General features: G+C 45.7%; 1 pseudogene; it reads right to left on the minus strand.

Moving 5' to 3' along the window:
* The window catches only part of LOC135554730 (ubiquitin carboxyl-terminal hydrolase 36-like), a 75,764-nt pseudogene that overhangs the window by 50,331 nt on the left and 3,692 nt on the right, over nt 1-21,741 (minus strand).

A 21,741-nucleotide genomic window follows, 5' to 3' on the forward strand; every position in this document is an offset into this window, starting at 1 on the left:
GAAACACTTTCAGGGCTCACTTGGAAAAGGTCTCAATGTAAAAGGCATTTGAACTTGTCAGACATCTGTATCGGACCCGGGTCTGGTAACTATATTGGACCCGGGTCTGGTAACTATATTGGACCCGGGTCTGGTAACTATATTGGACCCGGGTCTGGTAACTATATTGGACCCGGGTCTGGTAACTATATTGGACCCGGGTCTGGTAACTATATTGGACCCGGGTCTGGTAACTATATTGGACCCGGGTCTGGTAACTATATTGGACCCGGGTCTGGTAACTATATTGGACCCGGTCTGGTAACTATATTGGACCTGGGTCTGGTAACTATATTGAGCTTGTCAGACATCTGTATTGGACCTGGGTCTGGTAACTATATTGAGCTTGTCAGACATCTGTATCGGACCTAGGTCTGGTAACTATATTGAGCTTGTCAGACATCTGTATTGGACCTGGGTCTGGTAACTATATTGGACCCGGGTCTGGTAACTATATTGAGCTTGTCAGACATCTGTATTGGACCCGGGTCTGGTAACTATATTGCACCCGGGTCTGGTAACTATATTGAGCTTGTCAGACATCTGTATCGGACCCGGGTCTGGTAACTATATTGAGCTTGTCAGACATCTGTATTGGACCCGGGTCTGGTAACTATATTGCACCCGGGTCTGGTAACTATATTGAGCTTGTCAGACATCTGTATTCGACCCGGGTTTTGTAACTATATTGTTAACATCTTACCTCAGGTAGAATAGAACGTAGGCTTGCTGATTCAGGACTACTTTGATGTTACTGGAATGGACCATCGAGTCATTCATCTGGTACCATTGCCCGTTGCTGGCCTGTGAAAACAACGGAAATATGAATGGGCTTTTCTAAATAAAGTGAAGGGACATGCCACAGTAGAGACTAAACACCCTTGCTGTCTCTGCCTGGCCGGTTCCCCTCTTTCCACTGGGATTCTCTGCCTCTAACCCTATTACAGGGGCTGAGTCACTGGCTTGCTGGGGCTCTCTCATGCCGTCCCTGGAGGGGGTGCTTCACCTGAGTGGGTTGATTCACTGATGTGGTCATCCTGTCTGGGTTGGCTATATTGCCCCCCCTTGGGTTGTGCCGTGGCGGAGATCTTTGCGGGCTATACTCAGCTTTGTCTCAGGATGGTAAGTTGGTGGTTGAAGATATCCCTCCAGTGGTGTGGGGGCTGTGCTTTGGCAAAGTGGGTGTCATATCCTTCCTGTTTGGCCCTGTCTGGTGTCTCGGGTGGGGCCACAGTGTCTCCTGACCCCTCCTGTCTCAGCCTCCAGTATTTATGCTGCAGTAGTTTATGTGTCGGGGGCTGGGGTCAGTTTGTTATATCTGGAGTACTTCTTGTCCAATTCGGTGTCCTGTGTGAATCTAAGTGTGCGTTCTCTAATTCTCTCCTTCTCTATCTCGGAGGACCTGAGCCCTAGGACCATGCCCCAGGACTACCTGACATGATGACTCCTTGCTGTCCCCAGTCCACCTGGCCGTGCTTGCTCCAGTTTCAACTGACCTGAGCCCTAGGACCATGCCCCAGGACTACTTGACATGATGACTCCTTGCTGTCCCCAGTCCACCTGGCCGTGCTGCTGCTCCAGTTTCAACTGTTCTGCCTTATTATTATTCGACCATGCTGGTCATTTATGAACATTTGAACATCTTGGCCATGTTCTGTTATAATCTCTACCCGGCACAGCCAGAAGAGGACTGGCCACCCCACATAGCCTGGTTCAGGACTCTAGGTTTCTTCCTAGGTTTTGGCTTTTCTAGGGAGTTTTTCCTAGCCACCGTGCTTCTACACCTGCATTGCTTGCTGTTTGGGGTTTTAGGCTGGGTTTCTGTACAGCACTTTGAGATATCAGCTGATGTACGAAGGGCTATATAAATAAATTTGATTTGATTTGATTAACAGGATAACAAACATACCGTTCTGATAGAACAGTGACGGTGAAAATCTAAACGTAAATGATCCTTCAGACTTCCAAACAAAATCCATCTCAAATGGTCCGTCTCAGGCCTACCATCAATGTCCTTACCTTGACATAGCAGTAGTAGTGGCCAGCATGACAGCTGTACCCAGAATGCACCAGGACAGCATAGAGGCCATACATGACCGGGTCCCCTGTGCTCTGAGACATGTAGGGGCGGATGTTCAGGAACTCTGGGTAGCCAACGTCCTAACAAAAAACACAGGCGAGATAAGCATCAGGGGCATGTTCAGTAGGGAGCAAAGTTTTTAAAAATGGGGAACTTCCTGAATTTGCCCAAAAAAAACAAAAAAAAAAGTGTTTCATTGCAAAGTGTTTTGCAATGGTGCCCTACGGACTACGACCCAGTTAGGGTGAGAACTGTTGCACTGAAACAGCATTTTTAAACAGAGTAATGACTATTTTTGCGAGAGGTTTACCTTGGTGATTTTTCCTCCACTGAAGTTGGCAAACCTCTTGAGAGACAGGGTCAGAACATTGGACGTTCGGTGGACTGTGAATCGCTTTGTTGCCGGAACTTTCTTCTTACACCTGATAAAGTGTAAGTGTGTTGTTTATAAAACGTCTATAACACTAATGTGGGCCTTGTGTACGTCTACAATATCAGTGTGTTAGAAGTTACATCATCATTACTCAGAACTTACTTGGCACACATGTAGGCGTTCTCTCCACTCAACACGTCGGGCTTGACAAAGAGCTCCAGGGCTCGGACGATATTTGCTGCTTGCTGAAAAGGACAGACGGAGGACCACTCAACACAGGCATGAAACCAAATAGGAATTCAGCTGATGACTTTGGGACAGCAAACACACATCAATTAACTCTTTATTCTGGCCGAGGGATAAATCAATAGGACCACCGATCTGACAAGAATGCACAAGTACCATTCTTCCTAGGTTTCTGCCTAGGGAGTTTTTCCTAGCCAATGTGCTTCTACATCTGCATTGCTTTCTCTTTGGGGTTTTAGGCTGGGTATCTGGATAAATGTGATTGATTGATTAGATCTGTGCTTGTGAAGTATTCAAGGACAGGAGAAAGATACTTTTAAAGTGTGCAAGAGACTTACTCGAATCTCCACAGCAATGTCCAAGTAAGGGTCGTACGTGTCTGACACACTTCTGCAAATGGAACACTTAACTGAAAGAGAAAAATATAGAATTCATCCACTAAGGCAATTTGTCAATATGCCTTAAAAAGTAGTTTATCGATGTAGCAGGGTTGGGATCAATTCATTTTGAATTCCAGTCAGATCAGAAAGTACAAATTACAGTTCCAAGAGGATTGGAATTTCTGTGTAGTTCCTGAATTGAAATGGAATTGACCAACTGTGGAATACAGTAGATTGAAAGCTGTACCTCGCGACCTGAGGTAACCGCCAAATATCTGGTGGACCAATGTGGTGGCCTGTGTCGTCCGGTCTAACCTACAACCCAGAGAGAGAAATACATTTTAAAAAAAGACAAAGAATCATCCAAAAATGACAGATTGAGGCTTTCTGAACACCCACATTCAATTCAATCCACATTTCAGTGAGGTATAATTAATGTCCTTCACTCGATGACTTGACAAACTTACTTGGGGTAGCTGTTCAGACAGGCTTTCTGCATGGCATCGATGGTGTAGCGTAAGAATTCATGGGCGTCTTCCTGGCTACCGAACCGAAAATGCCTGGCAATTTCTGCAAGAGCAAAAAAGAAACACCTTGTTTGATTAATACCAAAAGACTCCATCCCTTATGGCTTCATGGGAAACTATCTAGAGCACACAATACCAGCATGCCCAACCCAACCTTCTTCTTCTTGTGTTTCTGTCTCCGGTGTTGGTTTGACGCTGTTGGTAACTAATGGGCTGTGCTGTGAAAATACATTACTGTCCTCAGTGGGGGAAATGACCTGTCCATTATCAGCAGGCCTACAGCATGAGACCACTCTGAAGCATTAAGCCATTCAAATGGGTATCATTTTAAATGGAGGGAGAAACAGAGACCTAAACACTCCACAACCTGCTAGTCTCCCTTTAAAGTAAAGGTTCATCCATTTTGAATGTTCTATTGTTTTCGTGCATCTGAGTGATGTTCTATCAATTCCCCTGGTCATTTCATGTGTATCTACGTTATTGGAATGTTAAGCAGGCAGAAATCAAGCCTGTATGATGTATCAGCTCTCACTACACTGGAAGTTAAAAGGAATAGGACTTTTAGATGATGAAACAGTCTATCAAACATGTCAGATTTCAATACTGGCCAATGTCGTAACTCGGGAGGATGTCTTCTCTGGAATGAGCCATTGATCATATTTTTGTGATATTCCTACCTGGAGAAATGTGTCATTTCATGTAGGATCTAGCGCACGTCATAATAGTCTGCCTCTTTAGTCCAGAGTGCATGGTGCCGGCGTCAGAGATATTATACAAAGGAGATAGGAATCTAATGAACGACGGAACATATATTATCCCACCCAGCAGACATGTTCACGTCGTCATACTGCGTCACGTGGTTGCTAAGCTAATCGTCACGCAATCCCTTCTCAAAGTCAGTGTAAATGTCGAGAAACGTGACTTTTTTCCACCAAACTACATAACGCCATGATTCAAAAGCTATACAATATTACAAATAGCAAGTTATTCTTACGTCTAAGAAAAGATTTGTAATGTAGTTCTTGATGACAAATTTGTGCTAATGTTGGGTTGCGCTTGCGCCCTATAGACTCCCCTTCTCTCCTTGGAGCGCAGCTTGTCCCAGAATAGCCCAGAATGCACCGTGCGGCCCATTGACATGCTTCAGCAACATTTCCCATCTCCTTAAAAGTATATATGTCGTTGCGAATGTCAGACTCCACTCTGAGGCACATTGATATGCAGGTTGAACATGGTGAGATTGTCGACGCCTAAATAGATAAATGGAGTTTAAGGCGATTTTACAGCTAACTAGCTACGTGACATGCTGATATTGTCGTTGGTATTATTGTGTGAAGCTACGTTTGCTAGCAAGCTAGCCCATAGAGAGAATTGCGGATTTTGTATTCAACTGCAATAGATATCCAAAAGGACTTTCCATGTTGCTACCAACCTTCTTATAACGCCAAAATGAAACATTTGTTCAAAGAATTGTTCTCAGTGTTATTTAACACAGTATATTAAAGGAATGAGTGTTTTGTCCTTTAACAGGAGGGAAAACCAGTCTACAGACTCCTCTTAACAGATAGAGCGAGAAGGAGACGCCACAAACAAGAGTAAAAAGGAGGAAATGGTGGGTGTGAGGAGAGCAAGAGGCTGGCTGGTGAGAGGGAGCGAAAGAGGCGAGGGAGAGAGTCTGAAAATCTTATAGCCAGGAGACAAGAGGAAGCTAAAGGAAAACCAACCATCTCAGCAGAGCAGACTGTTGATCAATTGTAAGCATTTCTGTGGGTTTGTGCTAATGCTGCTACACTGCTACTCCTAGCCCGCAGTCACAAGGAGACAGAGAGGGCATCGTAGAGAGAGAGCACCGGATGGGGGAGCGGGTATTGCAGCAATAGGGAAGGAAAAATTCAGGACGTAAGAAGAGGTGGACAGTACCAAGAGAAGGAGAAGAGAAAGGTGATCCCTGGGGACAACACCTCTCTGACACAGGCCCATCGCAGGGACAAGGCCTCTCTGACACAGGCCCATCGCAGGGCTGTTCAATCTGACACAGGCCCTCCTCCAAGAGGACCAAAACACTTCTCGTGTTCATCCTCTCCTAATATGGGACCAATTCAGAAATGGTACACCAGGTAGGAACAAAAACCAGAAGTGTTTTTGCCTTCCAGGAGCGGAATAGTCCTTCACGAGAGGACTCTACTACGGCACACACCATAAGGTATCCACAGTAAGGTTCCGGAAGAACACACTCCAAGTCTCCGCAAACTTAAACCAATAAAAAAGATCAGTCATTTACTGTGCCAAGCTTAGATTATATTACTGACATTAGCAGTGATCCGAGCATTTGTGTCTTCAGATCAGGCTGAACTCACGATCCCTCCCCTCTCTATATAACAGTGTGGTGGTTGTACCATCCCTTCCCCCTCTCTATATAACAGTGTGGTGGTTGTACCATCCCTCCCCTCTCTATATAACAGTGTGGTGGTTGTACCATCCCTTCCCCCTCTCTATATAACAGTGTGGTGGTTGTACCATCCCTCCCCTCTCTCTATATAACAGTGTGGTGGTTGTACCATCCCTCCCCTCTCTCTATATAACAGTGTGGTGGTTGTACCATCCCTCCCCTCTCTCTATATAACAGTGTGGTGGTTGTACCATCCCTCCCCTCTCTCTATATATATATATATATAACAGTGTGGTGGTTGTACCATCCCTCCCCTCTCTCTCTATATATAACAGTGTGGTGGTTGTACCATCCCTCCCCCTCTATATAACAGTGTGGTGGTTGTACCATCCCTCCCCCTCTCTCTATATAACAGTGTGGTGGTTGTACCATCCTCCCCCCCTCTCTCTATATAACAGTGTGGTGGTTGTACCATCCCTCCCCCCTCTCTATATAACAGTGTGGTGGTTGTACCATCCCTCCCCCCTCTCTATATATATAACAGTGTGGTGGTTGTACCATCCTCCCCCTCTCTCTCTATATATATAACAGTGTGGTGGTTGTACCATCCCTCCCCTCTCTCTATATAACAGTGTGGTGGTTGTACCATCCCTCCCCCTCTCTATATATAACAGTGTGGTGGTTGTACCATCTCTCCCCCTCTCTATATATAACAGTGTGGTGGTTGTACCATCCCTCCCCCTCTCTATATAACAGTGTGGTGGTTGTACCATCCCTCCCTTCCCTCTCTCTATATATAACAGTGTGGTGGTTGTACCATCCCTCCCTCCCCTCTCTATATAACAGTGTGGTGGTTGTACCATCCCTCTCTCTCTCTCTATATAACAGTGTGGTGGTTGTACCATCCCTCCTCTCTCTATATATAACAGTGTGGTGGTTGTACCATCCCTCCCCTCTCTCTATATATAACAGTGTGGTGGTTGTACCATCCCTCTCTCTCTCTATATATAACAGTGTGGTGGTTGTACCATCCCTCCCTCCCCTCTCTCTATATAACAGTGTGGTGGTTGTACCATCCCTTCCCTCTCTCTACATGTATATAACAGTGTGGTGGTTGTACCATCCCTTCCCTCTCTATATATAACAGTGTGGTGGTTGTACCATCCCTCCCTCCCCTCTCTCTATATAACAGTGTGGTGGTTGTACCATCCCTCCCTCCCCTCTCTCTATATAACAGTGTGGTGGTTGTACCATCCCTCCCTCTCTCTCTATATAACAGTGTGGTGGTTGTACCATCCCTCCCCTCTCTCTATATAACAGTGTGGTGGTTGTACCATCCCTCCCCTCTCTCTCTATATAACAGTGTGGTGGTTGTACCATCCCTCCCCTCTCTCTATATAACAGTGTGGTGGTTGTACCATCCCTCCCCCTCTCTCTATATAACAGTGTGGTGGTTGTACCATCCCTCCCCTCTCTATATATAACAGTGTGGTGGTTGTACCATCCCTCCCCCTCTCTCTATATAACAGTGTGGTGGTTGTACCATCCCTCCCTCTCTCTATATAACAGTGTGGTGGTTGTACCATCCCCCCTCTCTCTATATAACAGTGTGGTGGTTGTACCATCCCTCCCTCCCCTCTCTATATATATAACAGTGTGGTGGTTGTACCATCCCTCCTCTCTCTATATAACAGTGTGGTGGTTGTACCATCCCTCCCCTCTCTCTATATAACAGTGTGGTGGTTGTACCATCCCTCCCCTCTCTCTATATATAACAGTGTGGTGGTTGTACCATCCCTCCCTCCCTCTCTCTATATATAACAGTGTGGTGGTTGTACCATCCCTCCCCTCTCTATATATAACAGTGTGGTGGTTGTACCACCCCTCCCTCCCCTCTCTATATAACAGTGTGGTGGTTGTACCTATATAACCCATCCCTCCTCTCTCTATATAACAGTGTGGTGGTTGTACCATCCCTCCCTCCCCCTCTCTATATAACAGTGTGGTGGTTGTACCATCCCTCCCTCCCTCTCTCTATATAACAGTGTGGTGGTTGTACCATCCCTCCCCTCTCTCTATATAACAGTGTGGTGGTTGTACCATCCCTCCCTCCCCTCTCTCTATATAACAGTGTGGTGGTTGTACCATCCCTCCCCCCTCTCTCTATATAACAGTGTGGTGGTTGTACCATCCTCTCCCCATCTCTCTATATATAACAGTGTGGTGGTTGTACCATCCCTCCCCCCCCCTCTCTATATAACAGTGTGGTGGTTGTACCATCCCTCCCTCCCCTCTCTCTATATATAACAGTGTGGTGGTTGTACCATCCCTCCCTCCCCTCTCTATATAACAGTGTGGTGGTTGTACCATCCCTCCTCTCTCTCTCTATATAACAGTGTGGTGGTTGTACCATCCCCCCTCTCTCTATATAACAGTGTGGTGGTTGTACCATCCCTCCCCTCTCTCTCTATATAACAGTGTGGTGGTTGTATCATCCCTCCCCTCTCTCTATATAACAGTGTGGTGGTTGTACCATCCCTCTCTATATAACAGTGTGGTGGTTGTACCATCCCCTCTCTATATAACAGTGTGGTGGTTGTACCATCCCTCCCCTCTCTCTCTATATAACAGTGTGGTGGTTGTACCATCCCTCCCCTCTCTCTATATAACAGTGTGGTGGTTGTACCATCCCTCCCCCTCTCTCTATATAACAGTGTGGTGGTTGTACCATCCCTCCCTCCCCTCTCTCTATATAACAGTGTGGTGGTTGTACCATCCCTTCCCTCTCTCTATATAACAGTGTGGTGGTTGTACCATCCCTCCCCCCTCTCTCTATATATAACAGTGTGGTGGTTGCACCATCCTCTATATCCCATCCCCTCTCTCTATATAACAGTGTGGTGGTTGTACCATCCCTCCCCCTCTATATATATAACAGTGTGGTGGTTGTACCATCCCTCCCCTCTCTCTATATAACAGTGTGGTGGTTGTACCATCCTCTCCCTCCCCTCTCTCTATATAACAGTGTGGTGGTTGTACCATCCCTCCCCCTCTCTCTATATAACCCTCTCTCTCATATATAACAGTGTGGTGGTTGTACCATCCCCCCCTCTCTCTATATAACAGTGTGGTGGTTGTACCATCCCCCCTCTCTCTATATAACAGTGTGGTGGTTGTACCATCCCTCCCCCTCTCTCTATATAACAGTGTGGTGGTTGTACCATCCCTCCCCTCTCTCTCTATATAACAGTGTGGTGGTTGTACCATCCCCCTCTCCTCCATCCCTCCCCCTCTCTATATAACAGTGTGGTGGTTGTACCATCCCTCCCCTCTCTCTATATAACAGTGTGGTGGTTGTACCATCCCTCCCCTCTCTCTCTATATAACAGTGTGGTGGTTGTACCATCCCTCCCCTCTCTCTATATAACAGTGTGGTGGTTGTACCATCCCTCCCCTCTCTCTATATAACAGTGTGGTGGTTGTACCATCCCTCCCCTCTCTCTATATAACAGTGTGGTGGTTGTACCATCCCTCCCCTCTCTCTATATAACAGTGTGGTGGTTGTACCATCCCTCCCTCCCCCCCTCTCTCTATATAACAGTGTGGTGGTTGTACCATCCCTCCCCTCTCTCTCTATATAACAGTGTGGTGGTTGTACCATCCCTCCCCCTCTCTCTATATAACAGTGTGGTGGTTGTACCATCCCTCCCCCTCTCTCTCAGTGTGGTGGTTGTATATATATAACAGTGTGGTGGTTGTACCATCCCTCCCCTCTCTCTATATATATAACAGTGTGGTGGTTGTACCATCCTCTCCCTCTCTCTCTATATAACAGTGTGGTGGTTGTACCATCCCTCCCCCTCTCTATATATAACAGTGTGGTGGTTGCACCATCCCTCCCCTCTCTCTATATATAACAGTGTGGTGGTTGTACCATCCCTCCCCCTCTCTATATATAACAGTGTGGTGGTTGCACCATCTCTCCCCTCTCTATATATAACAGTGTGGTGGTTGTACCATCCCTCCCCTCTATATATAACAGTGTGGTGGTTGCACCATCTCTCCCCTCTCTCTATATATAACAGTGTGGTGGTTGCACCATCCCTCCCCTCTCTCTATATATAACAGTGTGGTGGTTGTACCATCCCTCCCCTCTCTCTATATATAACAGTGTGGTGGTTGTACCATCCCTCCCCTCTATATAACAGTGTGGTGGTTGTACCATCTCTCCCCTCTCTCTATATATAACAGTGTGGTGGTTGTACCATCCCTCCCCTCCGTATATAACAGTCACCGCCTCACTAAGGCACTGCAGTCACAGTGACACTTCCAACCAGCGTTATGTCATCACCTTATGCATACTGCTACCGAGTCTCCAGGGTGTTCTCTGGCACAATGCACCATCTACGGAACGATTATATATTACAATATCGATGTACGGGTAAATAACAAGTGAAAAACATGCAGTACATAATACTAAATCAGATTTCTTTGGTTCTCATTTCATTAGCTAGGTTTCCATCCAACTAGTGAGATTCTTACGCAAAAATAAAAATCTGCATATAAACAAAATGCGCATTTTCTCACCAAAGATGTTTCCATCAAATTTACTTGTTGTGGATAAAAGGCTGTGTGTTGACGTAGTGCAACATTTCCACAGACAGTTAAAGGAGAAGTTTACATACACCTTAGCCAAATACATTTAAACTCAGTTTTTCACAATTCCTGACAGGGAATTTTAACTAGGATTAAATGTCTTCGGTCAGTTAGGATCACCACTTTATTTTAAGAAGGTGAAATGTAAAAAAAATAAAAATAAAATAGTAGAGAATGATATATTTCAGCCTTCATTTCTTTCATCACATTCCCAGTGGGTCAGAAGTTTACATACAATCAATTAGCATTTGGTAGCATTGCCTTTAAATTGTTTAACTTGGGTCAAACGTTTTGCGTAGCCTTCCCACAATAAGTTAGTTGAATTTTGGCCCATTCCCCCTGACAGTAACCGAGTCAGGTTTGTAGGCCTCCTTGCTCACACAGGCCTTTTCAGTTCTGCCCACACATTTTCTATAGGATTGAGGTCAGTGCTTTGTGATGGCAACTCCAATACCTTGACTTTGTTGCCCTTAAGCCATTTTGCCACAACTTTAAGTATTATTGGGGTCATTGTCCATTTGGAAGACCCATTTGCGGTCAAGTTTTAACTTCCTGACTGATGTCTTGAGATGTCGCTTTATTTTAACCACAATTTTCCTTCCTCATGATGCCATTTATTTTGTGAAGTGCACCAGTCCCTCCTGCAGCAAATCACCCCCACAGCATGATGCTGCCACCCCAGTGTTTCACGGTTGGGATGGTGTTCAGCTTGCAAGCATCCCCCTTTTTCCTCCAAGCTTAACAATGGTCATTATGGCCAAACAGTTATATTCTTGTGTCATCAGACCAGAGGACATTTCTCCAAAAAGTACAATCTTTGTCCGCATGTGCAGTTGCAAACCGTAGTCTGGCTTTTTAAATGGCGGTTTTGGAGCAGTGGCTTCTTCCTTGCTGAGCGGCCTTTCAGGTTATGTTGATATAGGACTCGATTTACTGTGGATATTGATACTTTTGTACCCGTTTCCTCCAGCATCTACACAAGGTCCTTTGCTGCTGCTGTTGTTCTGGGATTGATTCGCACCTTTCTCACTAAATTACGTTCATCACTAGGAGACAGAACGCCTCTCCTTCCTGAGCGGTATGACAGCTGCGTGGTCCCATGGTGTTCATACTTGTGTACTATTGTTTGTACAGATGAATGTGGTACCTTCAGGCATTTGTAAATTGCTCCCAAGGATGAATCAATATTTTTTTCTGAGGTCTTGGCTGATTTCTTTTGATTTTCCCATGATGTCAAGCAAAGAGGCATTACCTTTGAAGGTAGGCCTTGAAAAACATCCACAGGTACACCTCCAATTGATTCAAATGATGTCAATTAGCCTATCAGAAGCTTCTATATCCATGACATTTTCTGTAATTTTCCTAGCTGTTTAAAGGCACAGTCAACTTAGTGTATGTAAACTTCTGACACACTGGATTTGTGATACAGGGAATTATAAGTGAAATAATCTGTCTGTAAACAATTGTTGGAAAAATGACTTGTGTCATGCAAAGTAGATGTCCTAACAAACTATAGTTTTAGCAAGTCTGTTAAAGTGGAGTGGTTGAAAAAGGAGTTAATGACTCCAACCTAAGTATGTAAACTTCCAACTTCAACTGTAACAAATAAGAGTTAAATGGGTTTCCATCGCATATTTCACTCTACTGACAGTTGTCACTAAAGATACATATACACATACTGAGTGAGCCCACTCTGGTCTTGGCACATGAGCACTAGACAAAAGCTCACAGTCATAGATACAGTGAGGGTATAGCCTACATGATGATTATTATGACTGGACAGAGAGATCATTTTTATTTGTCTAACGGCAGTCATTCATCGATCATGACCAGAATAAGACCCTGGATATTTGTTGGAAAGGAGGATCAAGCTCAACACCTTTTACTTTCACCACCCTGTGAAGTTCATCACTTATTTCATCTGTAGTAAACTACGGTTTCCTGAGTTGTAGTGGGAAGACTACACAACATGTCATCATGTGCCTCCAATATGATGTTATTATAGCAATATTGGCACATAAAAGCATTTCCATTACTCACATAATTCATCTTCGACATAAAACCATCCCAACCGTATCCAGCGTATTTTGTTTAGTGACATTTGCTGTTTCCATCTGGCCCGTTGGGACATTTGTTTCCCCCCCACGACGTACTTTAATCTCAAAAAGGACGGATGGAAACCTGGTTAGTGTTTCTGAAACTAAACTGAAATCAAGAATATAACAGCCAATCAATATCATGTACCTTGCAGGACAACAAAAACTGCAATGCTGCTAGAAACAAGCTTCCACTTACAACTCTGAAAAACCAACGCCAACCCAATAGATGGAAAACAGCTAAACAAGAAGCACACTACTTACTTTTTAGGTCTCGGATGAAGGAGACAGGCTTGATGGCATTTCCTGTGTTGGCAAAGGCTTGGATGATGTGGTTCTGCATTATACAAATCATACAGAAACCCGACTGGTGACCTGAAATGCACAGGAATAGAATAATGAGGTGAAGTCAGTCATTACCCCCCAGACTGGCCAAGTCACGTCATTACCCCCAGACTGGCCAAGTCACCGTCATTACCCCCACCAGACTGGCCAAGTCAGTCATTACCCCCACCAGACTGGCCAAGTCACCGTCATTACCCCCACCAGACTGACCAAGTCACCGTCATTACCCCCCAGACTGGCCAAGTCACCACATTACCCCCACCAGACTGGCCAAGTCACCGTCGTCATTACCCCCACCAGACTGGCCAAGTCACCGTACCCCCACCAGACTGGCCAAGTCACCGTCATTACCCCCACCAGACTGGCCAAGTCACCGTCATTACCCCCACCAGACTGGCCAAGTCACCGTCACTACCCCCACCAGACTGGCCAAGTCACCGTCGTTGGCTACCCCCACCAGACTGGCCATGTCACCGTCATTACCCCCACCAAACTGGCCAAGTCATTAACCCACCAGACTGGCCAAGTCACCGTTACGACCCCCACCAGACTTACATTACCCCATCAGACTGGCCAAGTCACCGTCATTAACCCACCAGACTGGCCATGTCACCGTCATTACCCCCACCAGACTGGCCATGTCACCGTCATTACCCCACCAGACTGGCCATGTCACCGTCATTACCCCCACCAGACTGGCGAAGTCAAGTCACCGTCATTACCCCCACCAGACTGGCCAAGTCACCGTCATATTACCCCCACCAGACTGGCCAAGTCATTACGACCCCCACCAGACTGGCCAAGTCATGTTATTACCCCCACCAGACTGGCCAAGTCACCGTTACCCCCACCAGACTGGCCAAGTCATGTTACTACCCCCACCAAACTGGCCAAGTCACCGCCGTTATTACCCCCACCAGACTGGCCAAGTCACCGTGTACCCCCACCAGACTGGCCAAGTCACCGTTACTACCCCCACCAGACCAAGACATTGACCCACCAGACTGGCCAAGTCACCGTCATTAACCCACCAGACTGGCCAAGTCACCGTCATTAACCCACCAGACATTACCCCATCAGACTGGCCAAGTCACCGTCATTACCCCACCAGACTGGCCATGTCACCGTCATTACCCCCACCAGACTGGCGAAGTCAAGTCACCGTCATTACCCCCACCAGACGGGCCAAGTCACCGTCATTACTACCCCCACCAGACTTACCCCCACCAGACTGGCAAGTCATGTACCCCCACCAGACTGGCCAAGTCACCGTCATTAACCCCCACCAGACTGGCCAAGTCACCGTCATTACCCCCACCAGACTGGCCAAGTCACCGTCGTTACTACCCCCACCAGACTGGCCAAGTCACCGTCCATTACCCCCACCAGACTGGCCAAGTCACCGTCGTTACTACCCCCACCAGACTGGCCAAGTCACCGTCATTACCCCCACCAGACTGGCCAAGTCACCGTCATTACCCCATCAGACTGGCCAAGTCACCGTCATTAACCCACCAGACTGGCCAAGTCACCGTCATTAACCCACCAGACTGGCCAGTGTCATTACCCCACCAGACTGGCCATGTCACCGTTATTACCCCCACCAGACTGGCAGTTGTCACATTACCCCCACCAGACTGGCCAAGTCACCGTCATTACCCCCACCAGACTGGCCAAGTCACCGTCATTAACCCACCAGACTGGCCATGTCACCGTCATTAACCCACCAGACTGGCCAAGTCACCGTCATTACCCCACCAGACTGGCCATGTCACCGTCATTACCCCCACCAGACTGGCCAAGTCACCGTCATTACCCCACCAGACTGGCCAAGTTATTACCCACCAGACTGGCCATGTCATCGTCATTACCCCCACCAGACTGGCCAAGTCACCGTCATTAACCCATCAGACTGGCCAAGTCACCGTCATTACCCTCACCAGACTGACCAAGTCATGTTATTACCCCCACCAGACTGGCCAAGTCACCGTCTTACTGACCCCCACCAGACTGGCCAAGTCATTAACCCACCAGACTGGCCAAGTCACCGTCGTTACTACCCCCACCAGACTGGCCAAGTCACCGTCATTAACCCACCAGACTGGCCAAGTCACCGTCATTACCCCACCAGACTGGCCATGTCACCGTCATTACCCCCACCAGACTGGCCAAGTCACCGTCATTAACCCACCAGACTGGTCATGTCACCGTCATTAACCCACCAGACTGGCCAAGTCACCGTCATTAACCCACCAGACTGGTCATGTCACCGTCATTAACCCACCAGACTGGTCATGTCACCGTCATTAACCCACCAGATTGGCCAAGTCATTTGACTTTCAGCACAACAGTTCTTAAACATATGTTCATTGCTTATTGTGTGTGTCAGATGTTGGCTGTTTGGCTTATGACATAATATGAATCAATTTCTTATATTGTGAATGCACACAAAACCATTGTTTTTAAGCAAACATTATGCTTTTAGAAACATCCGTTGAATGCATTCAGTTGTACAACTGACTTGGCATCCCCTTTTACTCATGGGAGTAGAGCTGTTGGACATGTGCCCCTTTCCATCCAACCTTTGAGGTCATTTCTAGACAATAGGTTTGTCCATTTAGGGGACCCGTTTAGTCTCAAAAACTAGAAGCAAAAGCTTTGTATTGACCCATTTAATGTTTTTGCACTACAACGCCTATATTGTGCTATTCAAAAAGGTATGTAACCAGAGGTCAACTGAACTACTCACAGGCACGACTGTGCTCCTTGGAGAGGAGATAGTTTGCCAGGGGCGGTGTGTAGGTGAGACACTGCACAGTGGAGTTAAGGAAGCAGGTGTTGCCCAGGTTGTGGAGGCCGGCTCCCACCCGGTAGACACGCTCCCAACGCATGGAGAGTCTGTTCCCAGGGAAGAGCATCTTCTGCGGGGCGGGGATCCCATCGCTCTGGCCCCCACACTGGTTGTCTGAAACTGGTGGATGGAGGGGTGAGATTAATTACAGAAATTACATGGATAATTCAGAAAAGCCATTGAGAATAGTTCAACAGAAAACGCAACAATTCAGCCAAACTCGGTCACGTCACCAAAACCCAGTAGAGAGAAACACTCATGGTGAATAGAGCTATTCTTCAATTCCAACAAAAAGGTTAAGACAATGGGGGTGATGAAGAATATCGAAGTGTGTTAAATCTAGTTTTCACTGCCACAGAATTAACAAACGTCTTGAATGGCTGAGGGAGAGAGTCAATTTCTCAGTCAACGGCCTTACCTTGCCTCTTGATCTGAGCGGGCTCTGTGCTGGCCCTCTGACCCGAAGTGGCCCCCTCACTGCCACGGGGATTGAGGATCACATATTTGGTCTTGAGACTGTCCAGCTGATAGGAGAAGCCTTTGCTGGCCGGCTCAAACTCAATCTTCTGCAGCAGGACCTTCTTGGCCGAGGAGGCCAGCAGCTTATTGAGGTCGCCATCGTCGCCCGCCGAGGAGTCCTTCCGGCCGGGCTTCAGGGCCTCCTTGAGCTTGTCCACTATAGGCATCGTTTGAGCATCACTGTGGATGAGACAGAGGGTGGGATTCAGGAATCACCTTTGCTTACATGTACCAAGGAATTTGACCTGGTGAAAAGGCACTGACAAGTAGAACACAGAAAAACTTATGAAGACATAAGTCCACACAAGTCTACAGTATAGATAAAATCAGAACAATTACACACAATAAGGCCAGTTTGAGACTAGTCAATTAAATGAGGCCAAATTAAATATTTAGTCACATAGGAACAAACAGTAAATTCCACAGTGTATATAGATGTTTTTCGGCGTGCCTAGGAATAAAAGTCATAATACCATAACAATAATACACCTGGGAAATCTTACTGAGCAGCAATTGGTCTCAACCCTGTAGCACATCCACAACATCCAGTCCACAGTACAGCACTGCAGCGTCATCGTTCCCTCAGAGAGAGAGGCTACTGTAGCAGTGAATGTCTATTTCCTGTCAGTGATTCCTAAACTGGCAACCCAGACTGTACACCCGGACTGTAAACTGGCAACCCAGACTGTAAACCTGGACTGTAAACTGGCAACCCAGACTGTAAACCTGGACTGTAAACTGGCAACCCAGACTGTAAACCCGGACTGTAAACTGGCAACCCAGACTGTAAACCCGGACTGTAAACTGGCAACCTAGACTGTAAACCCGGACTGTAAACTGGCAACCCAGACTGTAAACCCGGACTGTAAACTGGCAACCCAGACTGTAAACCCGGACTGTAAACTGGCAACCCAGACTGTAAACCCGGACTGTAAACTGGCAACCCGGGCTGTAAGCATGGAACTAGTGCTTTTCGGCGAGAGAGCGGCATATTATGTGAGCAGCAGCATATTATGGCAAGAGGACTGAGTATCTGAGGAGTCAGGCTGGGACTTGGCAGCCGTCTCTGTTGTTATGCAAGATAGTGGAGGCGGGCATCATGTGTGTAGAATTGGGAGAGAGACTCGACACAAGCACAACTGCTGTCTACCAGGTCAGATACTCATGTTTGGTCTATTCCTACATCAATCAAGTCATCGCCATACCAACCAGCAACCACCCAACAGCCCACTGTCACAACAAAGGAAAGACTGGTGTGGTAACAGTCATGCTGTTTGTTACACGTCCTCAGAATGCCTTCAGTTATTCCAGGTGCAATCTGTGTTATATTTGTTTTATTCATTCAGTTGTAACCGTTGATTCTTTTTTCACCTCAGGGCCCAATTTCATAAAGCGTGAGAGAAGGAGTGTTGATCTCAAATAAGTTTGCCTTTTAGATATTCTAGTGAATATGAATACATAGACAGATGGAAGCTGATCCTAGATCAGCACTCTTAGTCGGAGATGTTTCTGAATACAGGCCAGGTTGGTTATGCTCTAAGAAGAGCTACAGAATTGGTTGTAAAAGACACAGGCTATACTGCACATCACTTGTGTGCTTAATATGGGACTGAGTAGTGAAATAGGCTAGATACGGGTCCTCTGTAGCTCAGTTGGTAATGCATGGCTCTTAAAAACGCCAGGATAGTGGGGTGACCAAATACTCCCAGGAGTAAAATCTACACAAGGATGACTAAGTTGCTTTGGATAAAAGAAGTCTATGGCATATCTCATATCTATACCTACTGTCATACAGTGGGGCAGAAAAGTATTTAGTCATCCACCAATTGTGCAAGTTCTCCCACTTAAAAAGATGAGGCCTGTAATTTATCATCATAGGTACACTTCAACTATGACAGACAAAATGAGAAAAACAAATCCAGAAAATAACATTGTAGGATTTTTAATGAATTTAATGAATTTAAAAACCCAGCAGGCTTAAAGTAAACAAAGGACTGCTACACAAACCTTGCGTCAACTTGATGTACAACCAGCAAACTATAGTGCTATATGTTAGTGATGCACTAGCATGCTGCCATTGAGGGGTTGAAACGCACCGGGGAGAGGGAACAGCTCTAGGTCAACAGCACACAGACACAGGATGGACCAGTCACAGAGCAGTGTTCTGTTCAAACCCACACTTGACGGAGAAAAGGGAGGGAGCCTGACTCATCATTAGATCTGGCAGTGACGTAGCTGAGGGAGGAGAGCAGGGGGGGCTGCACATGCAGCATCACACGCACAAGGGCAGACTAACCTTCATGTGCTGCTACTGATAGAATTAACAATCACACAGCCCACAGTGAGATGTAATGGGTGGACCACCTACAGGGATTTTCAGTTTATTCACCAAACCCTTTCTATAGGGGTGCTGTTCTACCCAACCATTGGACCATATAGGTGAGGCTACCACACAGAATGTTATACCACTGTCAGAGATACTGTGGACCCACAACACTACATACTGTTTGAATGACATCACAATCAAGAAAACTCTAGGCTTTTTACTTAGATACTGATACCAGGATTAGTATCACAATAGTCAATACCAAAATGATACCACGGCAACAAAAGGAGTATTAGCTTAAGTCACAGAATGGCACTTCCAGACAGAAACTCAGCGACTTGGCTGTTCAATCACTAGGCATCCTGAGTGCAATAAACACATTTGAACTTTTTCACATCAACATTTTTCAGAGACATCCATGCATGCATTAATTAAATCAAGTATACAATCAATTTGACTTTTAATTTATTTCAATGGTAAATCTATTTATCAACTGGTAAAATCAAGATGTAGCCTATTCACAATACAGGGGAATGCATATTGAATAGGAGTGAGAGAATGCATTGAGTTGAGCTTGTTTTGGCTGACTTCATGGGGCTACAGATGGCAAACAATCCGTTTCCCTTCCAATTGGGACTCATTTTATTGTAGTGATAAACAACATCTGCATAGAAGTAACTTATTTTATAAAAGTGTGTGCTCGCTCTTTAACCAGTAATGACATCATTCATGAGGCGGGCAGGCCATATCAGAGAGGAAGAGGTGAAGTGAGTGGTCTCACTTTCGCCAAAATATGCCCAAGGCATTTCTATGAGAATATTTTGGACCCAAGCTTGTCACCTGCCTTTGGGTCAACGACTCCCGTTGGTAGGGTGAAGACATGAGCATCCCATGATCCATATTCACAAAGTCAGTTTGCAGAGGCAATAGATAATCGATCTTACATCTCTCTGAAAGATGAAGTGAATTAATAAAGTTGTGGTGGCAATCGGATAAAAATAAAAATCACAATTTTTCCATTATGGTTTGCAAACAAAAAAATGCCGACATGCAAACAGCAAGCTTCTGCCTTTTATAAGTGTGCACATTATTATTTGCAAAATATAGGGATGCACATTTTGGGGAATATTCAGAGGTGGAAACTTTGTGGGAATTAACGGAAATATATGCAAACTAATATTAATATAATTTAAATATATATGTTTTTTTGAATTGAATACTTCCCCTTTGGATATATTTACCATATCACATGGAGACAAACATACACCTTATAAGTAGACAGACCATTGTAAATTATTAAATCCTCCCAATATAATTTTTATTAAACAATTTAGTTATGAATTGAACTTTAAATGAGTGGACTCTTCACATGGAAGGATTTCACTGAAAAACAAAAGGGAATATTGAATGATCGCCAATGAGCCATCGCATCCCCCAGAAACATTTTCAACATACATACATACATGTAAAATGATAGTCTAGAAACTAAAGCTTTGGTTGTCTTCCTCTCAGGCTTCCATGTCTTCTCCCTGGACCTCCTCAATGTCCGCCTCTTGAACATCAAACTCTCTGGCCTCACCTTCACTTTCCAACCCTGTTGAGGATGGCTTGCTGTCAGGCTCAAAAAGTCTCACATTTGCCCAGATGGCCACTAATTTTTAAACCCCTGTATTGGTCAGCCTGTTGCGTGCTTTGGTGTGTGTGTTCCCAGACAAGGACCAGTTGCGCTCTGAGGCAGCTGATATTAGTGGGATATGGAGGATGATGGAGGCAACAGGGGAAAGAGCCTCAGATCCACAAAGTCCCTTCCACCTGGTGGCTGATGAGATAACCTGGCACAACTACCATTTTCCATCTCCATCCCAAAGCACTTGTTTGGAAGTGTAGGCCACGGTGGCGAGACACAGTAGTGATGACACCATAGGCCTTGTTGATCTCTGCACCAGACAGGATGCTCTTGCAAGCATATTTGGGGTCAAACATGTACACTGCTCCATGTATGGGCTTCAGGCAGAAGTCTTCACGCTTCTTGATGTATTTCAGAAATGCAGTTTCCTCTGCTTGGAGCAACAGTGAAGTGGGCAGGAGTGTATGGATTTATTCTCTTACATCTGCAAGCAGAGTCTGAACATCAGACAGGATGGCATTGTCTCCCTCAATCCGTGCAATGGCTACTGCTATAGGTTTCCGGCTGCTTACCACTCTCTCCCAAAATAAATCACCCAGGATGATCCTCTTGACGGGGCTGTCCATATTGGCAGACTGATATGGCCATTTCTTGGAGAGACTGTCAACCATAATGACACCACCACCCCAACCAACTGGTGTTGCTGGGCAGCTTCAATGTGCTACTCTTATTCTTCTCACTTTGCTTGGTGAGGTAGATTGCTGATATAACCTGATGACCCTTCACATACAGTGCCTGAAAGTAAAGGGGCTGAATAATTTTGCATGCCCAATTTTTCAGTTTTTGATTTGTTAATAAAGTTTGAAATATCCAATAAATGTCATTCCACTTCATGATTGTGTCCCACTTGTTGTTGATTCTTCACAAAAAAATACAGTTTTATATCTTTATGTTTGAAGCCTGAAATGTGGCAAAAGGTCGCAAAGTTCAAGGGGGCCGAATACTTTCGCAAGGCACTGTATCTAACCACTTCCTTGGCTCTATTGTAGAGTGTATCCATTGTTTTCAGTGCCATGATGTCCTTGAGGAGCTGATTCAATTCATGAGCAGCACAGCCAAAGGATGTGATGTGAGGGTAGGAGTCCTCCACTTTAGACCAAGTAGCCTTCATTGTTTGTCAACAGTGAAAATACCTACGGTGGTCCAAGGTCATTGATGACTGACTTCAATTTATCTGCAATGTTGAGACCGGTGTGTCTGTTGTCCCGTGTGTCTGTGCTCTTGTAG

The sequence above is a fragment of the Oncorhynchus masou genome, chromosome 14 (genome assembly GCF_036934945.1).
Source record: "Oncorhynchus masou masou isolate Uvic2021 chromosome 14, UVic_Omas_1.1, whole genome shotgun sequence".
Taxonomy (NCBI): Eukaryota; Metazoa; Chordata; class Actinopteri; order Salmoniformes; family Salmonidae; genus Oncorhynchus; species Oncorhynchus masou.